Genomic DNA, 17565 nt, shown 5'->3' with positions numbered 1-17565 from the left:
TACAGGCATGAGCCACCGCGCCTGGTCAGAGATGTTTTAATAGAGGCATGCAGTGTGAAATAAGCACAGTCAATGGGTTTTTACAGACGTCCCCTCTTCCTTCCCCCACACTGCTGTGCAGTGACTGGACAGTGCTCCCCTGCCTCCAGCTCTCTGCCCAACACAGGATTTCTCTTAACACAGGAACAGCACTGGCCCTGAGTTGGGGGCCTCAGGTGGTTATATGTTGGATGTGGAGGGATTCTGCTCACATCCCCAAGCCCCAGCCCTATTATGCGATGAGTAACTGTGTGTGGGAGGCAGAAGAATGGCCCCTAAATATGACCACATCCTAATCCCTGCAACTTTCAAAAATGTTCCTTTAATGGCAAGGGAGAATGAACGTTGCTAATCACCCAGCCTGGAGATGGGAGATGATCCTGGATTATCATGGTGTCCTGGTGGGCCCGGTGGAATCACAAGGATCTTTTTTTTTTTTTTTTTGAAACGGAGTTTCACTCTTATTGCCCAGGCTAAAGTGCAGGGACAAAATCTCAGCTCACTGCAAACTCCACCTCCTGGGTTCAAGCTGTTCTCCTGCCTCAGCCTCCCGAGTAGCTGGGACTACAGGCATGCGACATCACGCCTGACTAATTTTGTATTTTTAGAAGAGACGGGGTTTCTCCATATTGGTCAGGCTGGTCTCGAACTCCTGACCTCAGGTGATCCGCCTGCCTCAGCCTCCCAAAGTTCTGGGATTATAGGCACGAGCCACCGCGCCCAGCTGAGAATCCTTAAATGGGAGAGAGGGAGGCAGAAGAGTCAGAATCAGAGATGGTGTCCTGAGGAAGACCTGCCCACTACTGCTGACAATAGATGGAAGGACCAGGAAAGCAGGCAGCTTCTGAAAGCCAGAAAAAAAAGGCAAAAACCAGATTCTCCCTTAGAGCCTGCAGAAGGAATGCATACCTGCTGACGTGTTGATTTTAGTACAGTAAAACCCATTTTGGACTTCTGACCTCCAGCTCTGTAAGATAATAAACGTGTGTGTTTTAGCCACTAAGGGTAACTGGTTACAGCAGCAACAGGAAAAGAATCCACTATGGTTGATGGAGATTTGAGTTTTTTCCACTTTCTTCTTTTTTTATAGAGATGGGGTCTCACTATGTTGCCCAGGCTGGTCTCAAACTCCTGGGCTCAAGTGATCCACCCGCCTTGGCCTCCCAGAGTGCTGCGATTATAGGCATGAGCTGCTGTGCCTGGCCATTTCTAGTTTCTTGCTTTGCAGACAGTGTCGCTGTGACTTTCCTACTGCAAGTGCCCTGGTGCAAAGGGGAAGGAGCTAGCAGTATACACAACTTCAGCATTACCAGGTAGTGCCATCTGCTTTCCAAACTGCACCTGCCCCAGGCTTCCATATGGACAATGGACTAGGGAAGATGGCTGGCCTTCTTCTGTCCTGCCCTGGCCACTGGCTGTCCTGGTCCCCCCCTCCTCCTTAACAGCCTCACCCTGTGGAGGCTGACCTCTCACCTATTTCTCCCAAGTTAGGAAAACCCATCCCATGTGGGTTAGAAGTCAAATGAACAGAAAGACAAACACACATTTCCAGACAAAGAAATAAAAATGCAGGTGACAGTTTAACAGTTAAACTTTAACTGATCTAACTGAACTAAACCTTAACTAATTTCCAAGTCTGTTTTTGTTTGTGTTTCTTAAGACAGGGTCTTCTCTGTAGCCCAGGCTGGAGTGCAATTATGGCTATTGCAGCTTTGAGCTCCAGGGCTCAATCGATCCTCTTACCTCAGCCTCCCAAATAGCTGGGACTACAGGCACATGCCACCACACCAAAAATACTCATTTTGGTGTTTTTTGTAGAGACAGTGTTTCACCATGTTGCCCAGCTTTGTCTCAAACTCTTGGGCTCAAGCAATCCTCCCACCTTGGCCTCCCAAAGTGTTGGGATTACAGGTATGAGATATTTCCAAGTTTTAAAGCAACAGAAGATATCACCATGGCGGAGACTGAGGGTTTTGACCCCACAGACATAGTTTAGCCTCCTGCATGGACAGCGTCCTTTGGAAGGCCATGCGGCTCTCACATAGGAGAGGAGGTTGCATGTGCAGACCTGGAAAATGTCTATGATATATTAATTGACAAAAGGAAGCTAAGAAAAATATGGGGGGACCTCATTTTTATAAAGTAGGGATATTAGAGAACTACATACATAATAGTAGTTCCCATTTATTGAGCAGTTACTATCTGCCCACACTGTGCTAAGTGATCTATCCATAGGTGTTAACACATTTGGTCTTTTGCTGTTGTTATTACTTCATTTGACAGGTGGGGAAGGAACTTACCTAAAGCAGTCTAATTCCATGCTCTTTTTTTTTTTTTTTTTTTTTTTTTTGGAGACAGAGTTTTGCTTTCATTGCCCAGGCTGGAGTACAACGGCATGGTCTCAGCCCACTACAACCTCTACTTCCCATGTTCAAGTGATCCTCCTGTCTCAGCCTCCCAAGTAGCTGGGATTACAGGTGTCTACCACCACACCCGGCTAATTTTTCTATTTTTAGTAGAGATGGGGTTTCACCATATTGGCCAGGCCGGTCTTGAACTCCTGACCTCAGGTGATCCACCAGCCTCTACCTCCCAAAGTGCTGGGATTACAAGTGTGAACCACCGCGCCTGGCCTTTTGTTGTTGTTGTTGTTTATTTGTTTTTGACACAGGGTGTCACTCTGTCGCCAAGGCTGAAACACAAATCATGGCTCACTGCAACCTTGAACTCCTGGGCTCAAGTGATCCTCCTGCCTCAGCCTCCCGAGTAGCTGGGGCCACAGGTGCGCATCACCATGGTCAGCTAATTTTTAAAATTTCTGTAGAGATGGGGCCTCACAATATTGCCTAGGCTGGTCTCGAACTCCTGGCCTCAAGTGGTTCTCCCACCTTGGCCTCCCAAAGTTCTGGGATTACAGGCAACTCCATGCTCTTAATCAACTCTCAGAACTGCTATTCTCTTAACCTGGGAAGAGGTGGGGAAATTTGTGGCCAGCCTGGGGACCACCAGGAGGAATGAGATTGGGCCCCAGTTCCTCTCTCCTGGTAGGATTAGTTGCCATCTGACCCACCAGGACAGTCCTATCCAGCTGGCAGAGAGGACGCTCATGCCTCAAAGGAAATAACTCACTCCGTGGGAAGTGGATGTGGACAAGTGACCCAAGCTCAGTGCCAGAGGCCAGGCATTGGTGAGGGACACAGGTGCCATGTGTGGTTTAGGCTGAAAGTCCTGTTGAACCTGCCCACTCTGGTGTCATTGGTGTCATTTTCTTTTTCTTTCTTTTCTTTCTTTTTTTTTTTTTTTTTTTGAGGTAGAGTCTGGGTCTGTCGTCCAGGCTGGAGTGCAGTGGCGCAATCTCGATCTTGGCTCACTGCAACCTCCTCCTCCCAGGTTCAAGCGATTCTCTTGCCTCAGCCTCCCAAGTAACCATGATTACAGGCACGTGCCGCCATGCCTGGCTAATTTTTTTTTTTTTTTTTTGAGATGGAGTTAAGCGCTTGTTGCCCAGGCTGGAGTGCAATGGCGCGATCTCGGCTCACTGCAACCTCTGCCCCCCAGGTTCAAGCAATTCTCCTGCCTCAGCCTCCTGAGTAGCTGGGATTACAGGCATGCACCACTATGTCTGGCTAATTTTGTATTTTTAGGAGAGGCGGGGTTTCACCACGTTGGCCAGTCTGGTCTCAAACTCCCGACCTCAGGTGATCTGCTCACCTCGGCCTCCCAAAGTGCCGGGATTACAGGTGTGAGCCACTGCACCCGGCCTAAGTTTTGTATTTTTAGTAGAGACGGGGTTTCACCATATTGGCCAGGCTGGTCTCGAACTTCTGACCTCAAGCGATCCACCTGCCTCAGCCTCCCAAAGTGCTAAGATTATAGGTGTGAGCCACTGCACCTAGCTTGGCATCATTTTCCTTTCAGGGAGCTGAGCTCCTGGAATGAACTGAGAGGACTGTAACCTTGGAGCCCACGCAGTGCACCACTAGGCTTTGCAGAGTAGGATTGGCCTCCTTTGGACAGAGTGAGCCCCTGGAATTCTCAGACTATTCTGGAAGAGACCTCAAGAGGGAGATGCTGGGCTTTTTAACAATAAATACATGAGGATGCAGGAGAGATTGGTTAAAAAAGCAACTGCAGCACTGTGGCTAGGGTTGTTCTCCAAGCTGGTTATGTGGCCCATGAGTACGTGTACACGTGTGAACACTCCATGTTAATAGTAATGATTTTCTCTGAGAAATGGATTTGGGTGATAGTGCGCTGTTATTTTTTAGTTTATGCACTTCTATACTGTTTTAGTTTATAAACAATAAGTGTGTCTTTTTTTTTTTTTTTTTTTTTGAGACTGCATCTCGCTTTGTCGCCTAGGCTGGAGTGCAGTGGCACGATCTTGGCTCACTGCGATCTCCGCCTCCCAGTTCAAGTGATTCTCCAGCCTCAGCCTCCCAAGTAGCTGGGATTACAGGCCCCTGCCACCATGCCTTGCCAATTTTTATATTTTTAGTAGAGATGGGTTTTCACCATGTTGGCCAGGCTGCTCTTGAACTCTTGACCTCAAGTGATCTGCCAGCCTCGGCCTCCCAAAGTGTTGGGATTACAGGCGTGAGCCACCGCGCTCGGCCATGTGTATTACTTTTTTTTTTGAAGACAGGGTCTCTCTCACTCCAGTTGCCCAGTCTGGGGTGCAGTGGCTTGGCTCACTGCAGCTTCTACCTCCCAGGCTTGGGAGATTCTCACACCTTAGCCTGCTGAATAGTTAGGACTTACAGGCACGCGCCACCACGCCTGGCTAATTTTTTATATTTTTAGTAGAGACCTGAGTTTCACTATGTTGCCAATAGCGAGATCTCAGCCCACTGCAACCTTAAGTTCCCACGTTCAAGCAATCCTCCTGTCTCAGCCTCTCAAGTAGCTGGGATTGCAGGTGCCCACCACCACACCTGGCTAATTTTTGTAATTTTAGTAGAGACAGGGTTTCTCAGAGTTTGGGGTTTCTCTTGAACTCCGGAACTCAAGTGATCCGCCTGCTCAGGCCTCCCAGAGTGCTGGGATTATAGGCGTGAGTCACCATGCCTGGCCTGATAAGCGTGTATCACTTTTGTAATAAAGAAAGAAACTTCATAATATTAGAAACATACATGTGATGAAAATTCAAAATATTCCAGGCACAGTGGTTCATGCCTGTAATCCCAGCACTTTGGGAGGCCGAGGCGGGTGGATCACGAGATCGAGAGATCGAGACCATCCTGGCCAACATGGTGAAACCCCGTCTTTACTAAAAACACAAAAATTAGCCAGGTGTGGTGGCAGACGCCTGTAATCCCAGCTACTTGGGAGGCTGAGGCAGGAGAATCACTTGAACCCGGGAGGTGGAGGTTGCAGTGAGCAGAGAAATCTTGCCACTGCACTCCACCCCGGGCAACAGAACAACACTCTGTCTAAAAAAAAAAAAAAAAAAAAGAGCCAGGGTCTCCAATGACCTCACAGGAACCACTGAGGAACTTTGAATATGGATCGCATAGTAGATGGTGCTGTATCCTAGGTTCCATTTCCAGAGTGTGTGCACTGGATTATGGTCATGCAGACGAATGTCCTTTTACTCGACAGATGTCCACTGAAGAATCAAGAAGGTCCTGGTGTCTGAAACTCAAATCATTCAGCAAAACGTACGGGTTTAGACATCGATATAGATTTCTAGATCAGAACATATGCAGGCATCACTGTCAACGGAGAGCATACGAGAGAAAGTAAGGGCGGGAGAATGTTAACAATTGGTGAACCTGAGCGAAGAATACATGGGATATTTATGGTGCCATTCTTGCAGCTCATCTCTGGCCCGAACATTTGCAGGGTAAGTTGGAGGAAAAGTGTTCAAGGCCAAATGAGTTAGTGGCAAGGCCATTTCTCAGGTGCACGCCTGAGCAGGGGAGGCAGGGCTGTGGCAGTTTGGTGAGGCTGCCCCTGCTCTGCTCCTGGAAACCACCCAAATCTGCTCCTGCACTCCCCTGGCCTTAGAGGTCTATTCCCCCAGCACCTCCAGGCTGAGTCCTTTTGCAGGCCTTCCCCACGGGGGACTCATGCCACACACCATCTGCCCTACTGATGGAGTCTCACTCTGTTGCCCAGGCTGGAATGCAGTGGTACCATCTCAGCTCACTGCAACCTCCACCTCCCAGGTTCAAGTGATTCTCCTGCCTCGGCCTCCCAAGTAGCTGCGACTACAGCCACGTGTCATCACGCCAGGCTATTTTTAGTAGAAACGAGACTACATCATGTTGGTAAGGCTGGTTTTGAACTCCTGACCTTAAGCCATCCGCCCACCTCAGCCTCCCAAAGTGCTGGGATTACAGGCATGAGCCACGATGCTCAGTCTATGCCTACTTTTAGTTACATATAATTTAAGGGGGCAGGTTATTCTGAAATTTCTAGAAAAAGGGTGATTTCCAAGTTATTGCCATAGAAAGGCACAGTAACTTCTGGGTGTTGCCATGGCAATGGCAAACTGTCATGGTGCTGGTGTGTGTGTCTTATGGAGAGGTGCTTTGTGCCTCTTCCCTGTTTCAGCTGGTCTTCAGTCTGGTCTGGAGTTGAGTTCTGCCGCCTGCCTCACTACTTCTCACCCCACTCAGATCCTTTAGCCAATCTCTTCTGCTTGACCCCCTTTCCCACATCAGGTCCAGTATGAGACCAAACCCAGATGCGGGTGCCAGAGCCTGGCACTCATGCCGGAGTTGTGGTAAGCAGCTGGAGTCCCACCCCCTGCTCTGCCTATGATCTTACACTGTTCTGGGCCTGTTCCCTCTCTGAACCTGCCCTCTCATTGTCCTAATACTCTTGGTTTGTGTCCTCCAGCCACGGGCAACCACAGCCAGGGAGGTTATGGAAGCCCCAGCAGGTGAGAGTCTCCCAGGAGAGTCCCCGAGGTCCCCATGCCACACCCGAGGCCCTGCTCCTGCCTCTCAGCGGAGGCCCACCTGTTGAGTGTCCAGGGAAGCGCTGGGGCACACAGAGGGTGTGGGAGAAGATTGTTTGCTTTTTCAAAAAGCAGTGACACCCAACGTCACCAGTAGCTGTTTTCTTGACTTTGGGACATGTGCCTGCTTCAACCTCCCGAGTAGCTGGGATTACAGGCACGAGTCACTACACCCGGCTAATTTTGTATTTTTAGTACAGACAGGTTTCTCCATGTCATCAGGCTGGTCTCAAACTCCCGACCTCAGGGTGGCAAATCACGAGGTCAGGAGTTCAAGACCAGCCTGGCCAACATGATGAAACTCCACCTGTACTGAAAATACAAAAAATCAGCTGTGCGTGGTGGCGGTCACCTGTAATCCCAGCTACTCGGGAAGCTGAGGCAGGAGAATCACTTGAACCCAGGAGGCGGAGGTTGCAGTGAGCCAAGATGGCGCCACTGCACTCCAGCCCAGGCAACAGTGCGAGACTCCATCTCAACAGCAACAACAACAAAAAAGACTGAGGTGGGGCCGGGCATGGTGGCTCACACCTGTAATCCCAGCACTTTGGTAAGCCGAGGTGGGCAGCTCATTTGAGGTCAAGAGTTTGAGACCAACATGGTAAAATCCCATCTCTACTAAAAATACAAAAATTTGCTGGGTATGGTGGCGCATGCCTGTAATCCCAGTTACTCAGGAGGCTGAGGCAGGAAAATCACTTGAACCCGGCAGGTAGAGGAGGTCACATCACTGCATTCTAGCCTGGGCGACAGAGCAAGACTCTGTCTCAAAAAAAAAAAAAAGAAAAAGAAAAAGAAAAAGAAAAAAGAAAAAAAAGAAAGGCTGAGGTGGGAGGATCGGTTGAGCTTGGGAGATCGAGGCTGCAGTGAGACATGTTCACAACGCTGCACTCTAGCCTGGACAATAAAGCAAGATCCTGTCTCTCAAAAACCAAAACAAAAAAAGAAATAAAGAAAATAGATGCATCTTGAGATTATCTGTTCCGTCTTTGGTCTCCCCTGTGGGCTCTGTTTCACATGGATGGGCAGATGGGGCTCGTGTCTGATTTGGCTTTGTTCCCGAAACTCAGCCCAAGTTCTGGCCAAAAGTGGTCATCAGTAAGTGAATTAGGATATGATTGGCTGTGAGTGACAATAACAGTAGCTTAAACAAACAAGAAAGGTGTTTATTTAAATTACCCAGAAAAGGTCTGAAGGGAAGGGCCCTAGGCTGAGCCATAATGTAGCGATTCTCCTGCCTCAGTCTCCCGAGTAGCTGGGATTACAGGAATGTACCACCACGCCAGGCTAATATTTGTATTTCCTTTTCTTTTCTTTTTTTGTTTTTGAGACGGAGTCTCGCTCTGTCGCCCCGGCTGGAGTGCAGTGACCGGATCTCAGCTCACTGCAAGCCCTGCCTCCCGGGTTTTACGCTATTCTCCTGCCTCAGCCTCCCAAGCAGCTGGGACTACAGGCGCCCGCCACCTCGCCCGGCTAGTTTTTTTTTTGTATTTTTTAGTAGAGACAGGGTTTCACCGTGTTAGCCAGGATGGTCTCGATCTCCTGACCTCGTGATCTGCCCGTCTCGGCCTCCCAAAGTGCTGGGATTACAGGCTTGAGCCACCGCGCCCGGCCAATTTTTGTATTTTCAATAGAGACAAGGTTTCCCCATGTTGTTCAGGCTGGTCTTGAACTCCTGACCCCAAGTGATGCACCGGCCTCAGTCTCCCAAAGTGCTGGGATTACAGGTGTGGGCCACGGCGCCCAGTGACAATTTTTTTTTTTTTTTTAGTGGATTTCTTATATCTTTTTGTTTGTTTTTGAGATGGAGTCTCACTCTGTTGCCCAGGCTGGAGTGCGATGGCTCAATCTCGGTTCACTGTAACCTCTGTCTCCTGGATTAAAGTGATTCTCCTGCCTCAGTCTTCTGAGTAGCTGGGATTACAGGCACCTGCCACCAAGCCTGGCTACATTCTTTTGTATTTTTGGTAGAGACGGGGTTTCACCATGTTAGCCAGGCTGGTCTCGAACTCCTGACCTCAGGTGATCCACCTGCCTTGCCCTCCCAAAGTGCTGGGATTACAGCCTGAGCCACCGTGCCCAGCTACAATGTATTTATTTATTTAGTTAGTTAGTTAGTTAGTTTTGAGCGGAGTCTTTTTTTTTTTTAGATGGAGTCTCGCTCTCACCCAGGCTGGAGTGCAGTGGCCCGATCTTGGCTCACTGCAAGCTCCGCCTCCCGGGTTCACGCCATTCTTCTGCCTCAGTGTCCCGAGTAGTTGGGACTACAGACGCCCACCACCACACCCAGCTAAGTTTTTTGTATTTTAGTAGAGACAGGGTTTCACTGTGTTAGCCAGGATGGTCTTGATCTCCTGACCTCCTGATCCGCCCACCTTGGCCTCCCAAAGTGCTGGGATTACAGGTGTAAGCCATTGCACCTGGCCTCACCTCAGCCTTTCCAGTAGCTGAGACCAAAGCTGCACCACCGTGCCCAGCTAATTAAAAACAAACAAAAAACCTTTTCTACAGATGAGATCTCACTATGTTGCCCAGGCCGGTCTTGAACTCCTGGCCTCAAGCAGTCCTCCCACCTTGGACTCCCAAAGTGCTGGGATTACAGGCATGAGCCACAGAGCCGGCCTGTAACAAGACTGAAGGGAGGCCCATCTCATGCATGAGCATGAAAGCCCAATCATCATGCTTATGAACTACAAAAGGATCATACAGCAAACGTTTACTGAACATTGCCCTTGGTACTCCACAGGTACTGTCTCATATAACCCTCACCATGTACCTGTCATTTTCTCCACGTAAGAGGTGAGTGAACTGAGGCCCAGAGAGGTTGAGAGACATAAGTGGGTCACACAGGTAGCCGGCAGGCTGTGTGCTGTGCATGTGGGGGGCCCAGACAGGCATGCGCATGGGCTGTGTATGTAAGCAGGAGTGTAGAGAATGGAGCAGCTGTGAGCACAGGTGTTCATGAGTGCATCTACTGCTCTGTTTACATGGTGTGGACGTGGGTGTGCCCAGCATTTTTTTACAGAGTCTTGGCAGGTCCTGCTTCCCCAGCCTGGAGCAACCTCTCTCCTTTGGTCCCCTGATTATGCCTATTTATCTTTGAAGATTCAGTGCAGGCGTCACCTGTGCTGTGCAGCCTTCCCTGGCTCCTCTGGCTGAGTCAGTTGCATCAGTTCTCGCTGGCGTTGCTGTCTCTCCCCTTTGCCCTTGCAGAGTGAGCGCAGGGACAGGGTGTATCCCTTCATGTCTGTGTCACTCAGGTGCCTGGAACAGGCTTGACCAGGATATTAACAGGAATAACAGCTGCCACTAGGACTCAGTGGGCCTGGCCACGCTCAGGGCCTCACTTAATCCCATTTCTTCATCTCATCTAAGGTGAGGAAGTGAATTTCCAGGGAGGATCATTGACTGAAGCAGGTGCGTGGCAGAGCCGGACAGTGAGCCCTGAGTTTGGTGCCAGTCCTGCCACTCCCATACCATGCTCCATTCAGGACTATTATTTTTTAAAACTTTATTTTGGAATAGATATCACATGCTCGTGGGAAATAGTGCAGAACATATGAAAGCATTTGACACTGAAATGTGTTCCACCACCCCTGTCCCCTGGTCTTCGGGCTCCCTCCCCAAGGAGGCAACCACTGTTCCCAGGGTCTTGTGTGTCCACAAGGTTCCCTCACCCTGGATGTGTGTGAGCACAAACATATGTGTGCAAATCCTTCTGGAGAGGTTTAAGCATGAATAAACACAGATGCAAATCTGCACAGGACACATTTTCTTTCTTTCTTTCTTTTTTTCTTTTTGATACAGAGTTTTGCTCTTGTCACCCAGGCTGGAGTTGAATGGCACGGTCTAGGCTCACTGCAACCTCTGCTTTCCAGGTTCAAGTGGTTTTCGTGCCTCAGCCTCCCGAGTAGCTGGGATTACAGGCGCTACTTGCCACCACGCCTGGCTAATTTCTGTATTTTTAGTAGAGACGGGGTTTCACCATGTTGGCCAGGCTCGTCTCAAACTCCTGACATCAGGTGTCTTGGCCTCCCAAAGTGCTGGGATTACAGGTATGAGCCACGGCGCCTGGCCCACTTCCTTCTTCTAATGCTGGAATGAATGTTCCTGTCGACTTTCAGACCCACTTGGCCAGTGCAGCCAGCTGCTCTGCTCTTGAGTGAGGACACAGCCACATGGGGGCAGCTGGAATGTGGTTCTGGAGATGCCACAGTTGAGGTCACAGCTAGTGGATGACACAGACTTTCAGCAACTGAATGAGTGAAGAGGGGAGAGACTGCGTGAGATTGGAGTTGGGTTGTGGGGACACCCTGGGCGTGGAGCCAGGGACACCTATAAACCTGTCTTCCTCAGGAGATCGTGAGAATCTGCTGGAGTCCAGAGGGTCAGGGCCAGCCAGGTCCCTGTGAAGTTCTCTCTGTAGCACCTCCCACCCCCCCCGCATCAGTGTATCCACGTCACGTTGCTGAGTCCAGAGGGCAGGGCCACCATCTGTCACCTTTCACACACACTTGGCCAGTGCAGTCAGCTGCCCCGCCCTGAGAGAGGACACAACCACACGGGAGCAGCTGGGATATGGCTCTGGAGATGCCACAGTCGAGGTCCCAGGGCCAGTGGATGGCCAAGCCAGGTGACCAACTTGAAGATGCAGGCTCCTCCCCCTCCTCCGGCCTGGTTGAGTCCTGGCCTTGAGAAGCCGCAAGGAGCTCACAGAGAGGGAGACCGAGTGGGGCCAGGATGGCCAGAGCTAGGGAGGGGCTGGCCTGGGAGTTCCAGGCAGGGAGCAGCCTGTGCAGGAGCTCAGGGGCTCTGGAAAGAAAGCGCGGTTGGCAGCCCCCGGGACACAGGCGATGAAGCTGGAGCTGTGGGGTGGTGACAGGGCAAGGGCCAGCCAAGCACACAGGCACCCCGAAACCCCTCCTGCCCTTTGCAGGGGGGTCTAGCCTTTCTGGGCCCTTTGGGAATAAACTGTTGCCCTGCTTTACTAGGGAAACTGAAGCAGCAGTGTGGAGGTGGCTCCATATTGAGGCCTCCTCATGTGGCTTCCACATGGGGCTCATTCAAGTCAGCCTCACCAAGGTACACCCAGACCTCCCCCCATGCCTACCCTACCCCCAAGCAGGGGGACCCAAGGCACCCGGTCCCCAGGCAGTCTCCAATGAGAAGACCTGGGTCAGCTCAGGGGGCCACCTGGGCTGTGAGACCAACTGACCTGGACGTCACCTCATTGTGCTGCTGAGTCCCGGCCCCTTACCGGGGACAACTGTACCACCTCCCTCATCAGGCTGTTCTGGTAATTAAAGGAGCCTGTGTCTTGTTCCAGGGTCCAGCCCACAGTAAGTGCTCAGCAAAAAAAAAAAGGTATCATGACTGTTAGGGAGGCAGCCTGGGTAGGGAGGGGATTTGGGCTCTAGAGTCAGACCTGCTGGGATGTGAGTCACTAAATTATTGCCTTTGGGTAAGTCACGTCCTTCTCTGAGCCTCAGTTTCCTCCTATAACAAGGGGAGAGCAAGAAGTACTTCAAGGGGTTGTTGTGGGCATTAAATTGTTTGCCTTCCATAATGTGTGCTCGTGGCGGAAGCTCCATCAAAGTCAAGTCCCCTTGTAAAGTACTGTGGGATGCTGGGATGACAGGGGTGACTCACAGTTAAATCCTGGCCCTTTCGTGGACCGGAAACTGCCATTAGCCTCCAGCCTTTCAGGATGGCTGCAGGGCTTCCCAGTGGGTTTATGGGGACATCCAGTTCCTTGCCATTTGGTGTGGAGCTGAGGCTGTGGCTGTTTCCTGCCTCGAGGGTGCCTGACTCAGTGGTCATTCACTTCCAGTCAGTCAGTCAATCAACAAACATCCCTCGGAGATAGACACCAGTGCTCTGTACTGGCACTGGGGACACAGAAGTGATTCACAGCTGGTCCCTGGCCTCAGGGGGCTCACAGTCTGGGGGAACCACAAGGAAAAAACATGTCAAGTTCCAAGTACTGTGGGATCCAGAGCAGGCTTCCAGCCTCATCTAAGGAATCTAGGATGGCTTCCTGGAGGTGGCAAATGATGATTGATCTGAGTCCTGAGTCTTAGGGGGTCTGCCAGGGGAGGGGGTGGGAGTGGAAAGTGCATGTGGGGGGACAGCAGTGACGATGGAAGAGTGTGCTACTGCTCCGTCACGCAAGGGAAGCCTGGAGCCTGGGGACCCAAAGGGGTAGAGAAAGGAGACCACGGCAGACAGAGGGGCTTGTGTGCCAGAACTCCATCCTAAGGGAACAGGGAGTCAGGGCAGAGATTCACAGAGGGGAGCAACATGGCCGCTCCCAGTTTTAGAAAGCCCCTGCTGCGGGTGTGCGGATTGGACAGGAGGGAAAAGCCGTCTGGGAACCAGGGACGAGGCAAGCAGGGCAGGGGCATGGGGCCCAGGAGCAGCAGCGGCCAAGAGAGGGAAGGGGGACCGGCCAGCGCTTGGTGGGGGTAGGGGAAGTCGGGCAGGACCCAGTGGCCAGGTCAAACCCTGCTGGACTGCCAGGTGCCCCTGACCTGCTGGGGGCCTGGGTGGTGCTGGGGCAAGATGTTGAGAGCTCTTTCATAGCACAATTCTGCCAGTGGATCTACTGTGGAACCACCAGAGGGCCTGGCTTTGTGCCTGGCAGCACATCCTCCCCAACCCCAAGAGAATGGAAGCCCTGAAAAGTGACCTGTGGGCACCTACCAACCTAGGAGGGAGGGGTCATGATTCTCACAGGCCATGGAACTGGGGCTTGGCCAAGTGGAGCCAGATCTCCTGAGGACTGTGGGAGCAGCAACATCCAACGAATACTAAAGCAGCTCCAGACCGGGCGCTGTGGCTCACACCTGTAATCCCAGCACTTTGGTAGTCCAAGGCAGGCGGATCACGAGGTCAGGAGATCGAGACCATCCTGACTAACATGGTGAAACTCCATCTCTACTAAAAATACAAAAATCAGCCAGGCATAGTGGCACATGCCTGTAATCCCAGCTACTTGGGAGGCTGAGGAAAGAGAATTGCTTGAACCCGGGTGGCAGAGGTTGCAGTGAGCCAAGATTGCGCCACTGCACTCCAGCCTTGAGACAGAGTGAGACTCCGTCTCAAAAATAAATAAATAAATGAAATAAAAATAAAGCAGCTCCCTTATCCCAGCCCTGTGCCACATTTTTGACATGCACCTTTTTTTTTTTTTTTTTGAGACAGAGTTTCACTGTATCACCCAGGCTGGAGTGCAGTGGCGCAATCTCGGCTCACTGCAACTTCCGCCTCCTGGGTTCAAGGGATTCTCCTGCCTTGGCCTCCCAAGTTGCTGGGATCACAGGCATGCGCCACCATGCCTGGCTAAGTTTTGCGTTTTTAGTAGAGACCAGGTTTCACCATGCTGGCCAGGCTGGTCTTGAACTCCTGGCCTCAGGTGATCCACCTGCCTCAGCCTCCCAAAGTGCTGGGATTACAGGCATGAAGCACCGCACCCGGCGACATGCACCTTTTCATCTACTCCTTACAACGGCAGAACAGCAGCACATCACAATAGTCTTAACAGCTCACATGTGCCTTGCACTTACCTCAGTCCCAGGCACCCTCTCAGCACTTCACACGCATGAGCTCATTTCTCATTTTCATACTACTTCTGGGAGGGAGGTACTACTATTCCCGCTTTACAGATGAGGAAACGGAGGCACAGAGAGGTCATGTCACTTGCCCCGGGTTGCAGAGCTGGGAGCAGGGGGACGGACAGAGGGCCATCCGACACCAGAGCCTGAGCCCTTCCCGCTCCATCGTCTGAAACATTCGCTCTCTCGGGCCACTGGGAACCTCTCAGTTACTTTACGGGCTTCTGCCCTTCCTCGGGGTTCCATCCTCTTCTCTCCCATTGCACCAAACCCTAGGTCAACTCAGGGCCTTCCATAGCCCCCATGTGCTGAGGATGGCCAAGATCGCTGTCCTGAGCCAGGGCACTGCTCACCTAAAACCCCCCAATAGCTTCCCACTGAGTTAAGCACAAAGCTAGGGCTTGGACACGTGACCCCCACTGTCCTTGCAAAATCAGATTCCAGCTCCAGCCTGTCCCCGCAGCCTCATCTCGGATCCCTCTACGCACACCAAGCTGCAGCCATTTCAGAGCCTTTGAACTCTACTGAGCTTCTGACGCTCACTGGACCTGGCACTCTCTGCCCTTCTCAGCCTAGCTCAATCCTGCTCAGTTCCAGCATCTCCTCTTCCAAGAAGCCTCCCCTGACCTCCCAGGCTGGGTCTGCTACACCCTCTGTGCTGACTGTGGCTTCTTGTAATTAATCACCTGATTCCAATTTCACCTCCCTCCTGAAGGGAGAGTGCTTGATTCTGTGCTGCATCCCCAGGAGCCTGCTCCAGAGGCTGACCACGAGGCAGAACACGCTGAACAGGAACGGGTTGCAGGGAGGGCAGGGCCTTGATGGCAGCCTTGAGACTGAGGCTGACCAGGTCTTAGGAGTTCATGGAAAAGGTCTGGGCCAGAGACAGAGACAGATGTGAATGGTTAGCATAGACAGTACCAAAAGCCAAGGATGAGCGATCACATTTTCACAAGAGGCTGGGCACGGTGGCTCACACCTGTAATACCATGATGTTGGGAGGCCAACGCCGGGGGATCACTTGAGGTCAGGAGTTTGAGACTAACCTGGCTAACATGGTCAAACCCCATCTCTACTGAAAATACAAAAATTAGCCAGGTGTGGTGACGGGCACCTATAGTCCCAGCTACCCAGGGGGCTGAAACAGGAGAATCCCTTGAATCCGGGAGGAGGATGTTGTAGTGAGCTGAGATCACGCCATTGCATTCCAGCCTGGGCGACAGAGTGAGACTCTGTCTCTAAGTAAGTAAATAAATAAATAAGTCTTCACGAGAGGACAGAGGATTGCTGAGGATAGAATCCAGGAAAGCACATCAGAGGGCTGGGAAGAAAATGAGAATTCCACGAAGGGGACTAAAGAGGAGCTGGGGCGTAGCCGACGCTGGAACAGAGGAGAAAGATGGCTGCCAGTGAAATACCCTCCGGCCCTCAGGGCCTGCTGCCGCCTCTCCCATTGGACCTGGGCTGGCTCTGTGACGCATTTTTGACTAAAGTGATGGAAGGGGTGCTGCAGCACCTCCAAGTATAACTCATAAGAAGCTTATAGGTTCCACTTGGGGCTCCTGAGGCTCCCTTTACTTTTTATTGTTTTTATTTTTTTAGAGATGGGTCTCACTCTGTTGCCCAGGCTGGAGTGAGGTGGCAGCGATCACAGTTCACTGCAACCTCCAACTCGTGGGCTCAAGCAATCATCCTGCCTCAGCCTCGCAAGTAGCTGGGACTCCAGGCACGTGCACCACCATGCCTGGCTTTTTTTTTTTTTTTTTTTTTTGAGGAGTCTCACTCTGTCACCCAGGCTGGAGTGCAGTGGCGCAATCTCAGCTCACTGCAACTTCCACCTCTCAGGTTCAAGTGATTCTCCTGCCTCAGCCTCCTGAGTAGCTGGGATTACAGGCATGCATCACCACGCCCGGCTAATTTTGTATTTTTAGTAGAGATGGGGTTTCTCCATGTTGGTCAGGCTGGTCTCGAACTCCTGACTTCAGGCAATCCTCCCACCTCGGCCTCCCAAAGTGCTGGGATTACAGGTGTGAGCCCCTGCGCCCAGGCTGCTTGGCTATTTTTTTTATTATTCCTTATAGATACGAGGTTTTGCTGTGTTGCCCAGGCTAGTCTTGAACTAACTCTTGGCCTCAAGTGATCCTCCTGCCTCGGGCTCCTGAAAGGCTGGATTTACAGTCATGAGCCACTGCACCTGGCTAGAACTCCTTTTCTAGGGGGAAGTCAACCACCATGTAGGAAGTCAGGCTATAGATTGTCCCAAGACCACCATGCTGTAAGGAGCCCAAGCTAGCCCCATGAAGTGGCCATGTGGAGAAAGAGATGTCCATGCCGGGCATGGTGGCTCACACCTGTAATCCCAGCACTTTGGGAGGCCGAGGTGGGCAGATTACTTGAATTCAGGAGTTTGAGACCAGCCTGGTCAACATGGTGAAACCCCATTTCTACTAAAAATACAAATAATTAGCTGGGCATTTTGGCGGGTGCCTGTAATCCCAGCTACTTGGGAGGCTGAGGCAGGAGAATCACTTGAACCCAGGAGGTGGAGATTATAGTGAGCTGAGATCGCATCATTGCACTCCAGCCTGGGCGAGAGAGTGGGACTATGTCTCAAAAAAAGACACGAAGAGGGCCGGGCGCGGTGGCTCAAGCCTGTAATCCCAGCACTTTGGGAGGCCGAGACGGGCGGATCACGAGGTCAGGAGATCGAGACCATCCTGGCTAACACGGTGAAACCCCGTCTCTACTAAAAATACAAAAAAACTAGCCGGGCGAGGTGGCGGGCGCCTGTAGTCCCAGCTACTCCGGAGGCTGAGGCAGGAGAATGGCGTAAAACCGGGAGGCGGAGCTTGCAGTGAGCTGAGATCCAGCCACTGCACTCCAGTCCGGGAGACAGAGCGAGACTCCGCCTCAAAAAAAAAAAAAAAAAAAAAAAAAAAAAAAAAA

The 17565-nt window shown here is 51.4% G+C and overlaps 1 non-coding gene across 1 annotated transcript; it reads right to left on the bottom strand.

Moving 5' to 3' along the window:
* Positions 1–9600: 9600 nt before the first annotated feature.
* On the bottom strand, positions 9601–9708 carry LOC111549182. The gene has a single exon (XR_002733636.1). It is a non-coding gene; the product is annotated as a small nucleolar RNA U13 (small nucleolar RNA).
* Between the last annotated feature and the right edge of the window lie 7857 nt (positions 9709–17565).

This window comes from Piliocolobus tephrosceles, chromosome 19 (genome assembly GCF_002776525.5).
Source record: "Piliocolobus tephrosceles isolate RC106 chromosome 19, ASM277652v3, whole genome shotgun sequence".
NCBI lineage: Eukaryota > Metazoa > Chordata > Mammalia > Primates > Cercopithecidae > Piliocolobus > Piliocolobus tephrosceles.
The sequence above is the reverse complement of the archived record's forward strand: the minus strand, read 5'-3'. Positions and strand labels throughout refer to the sequence as shown.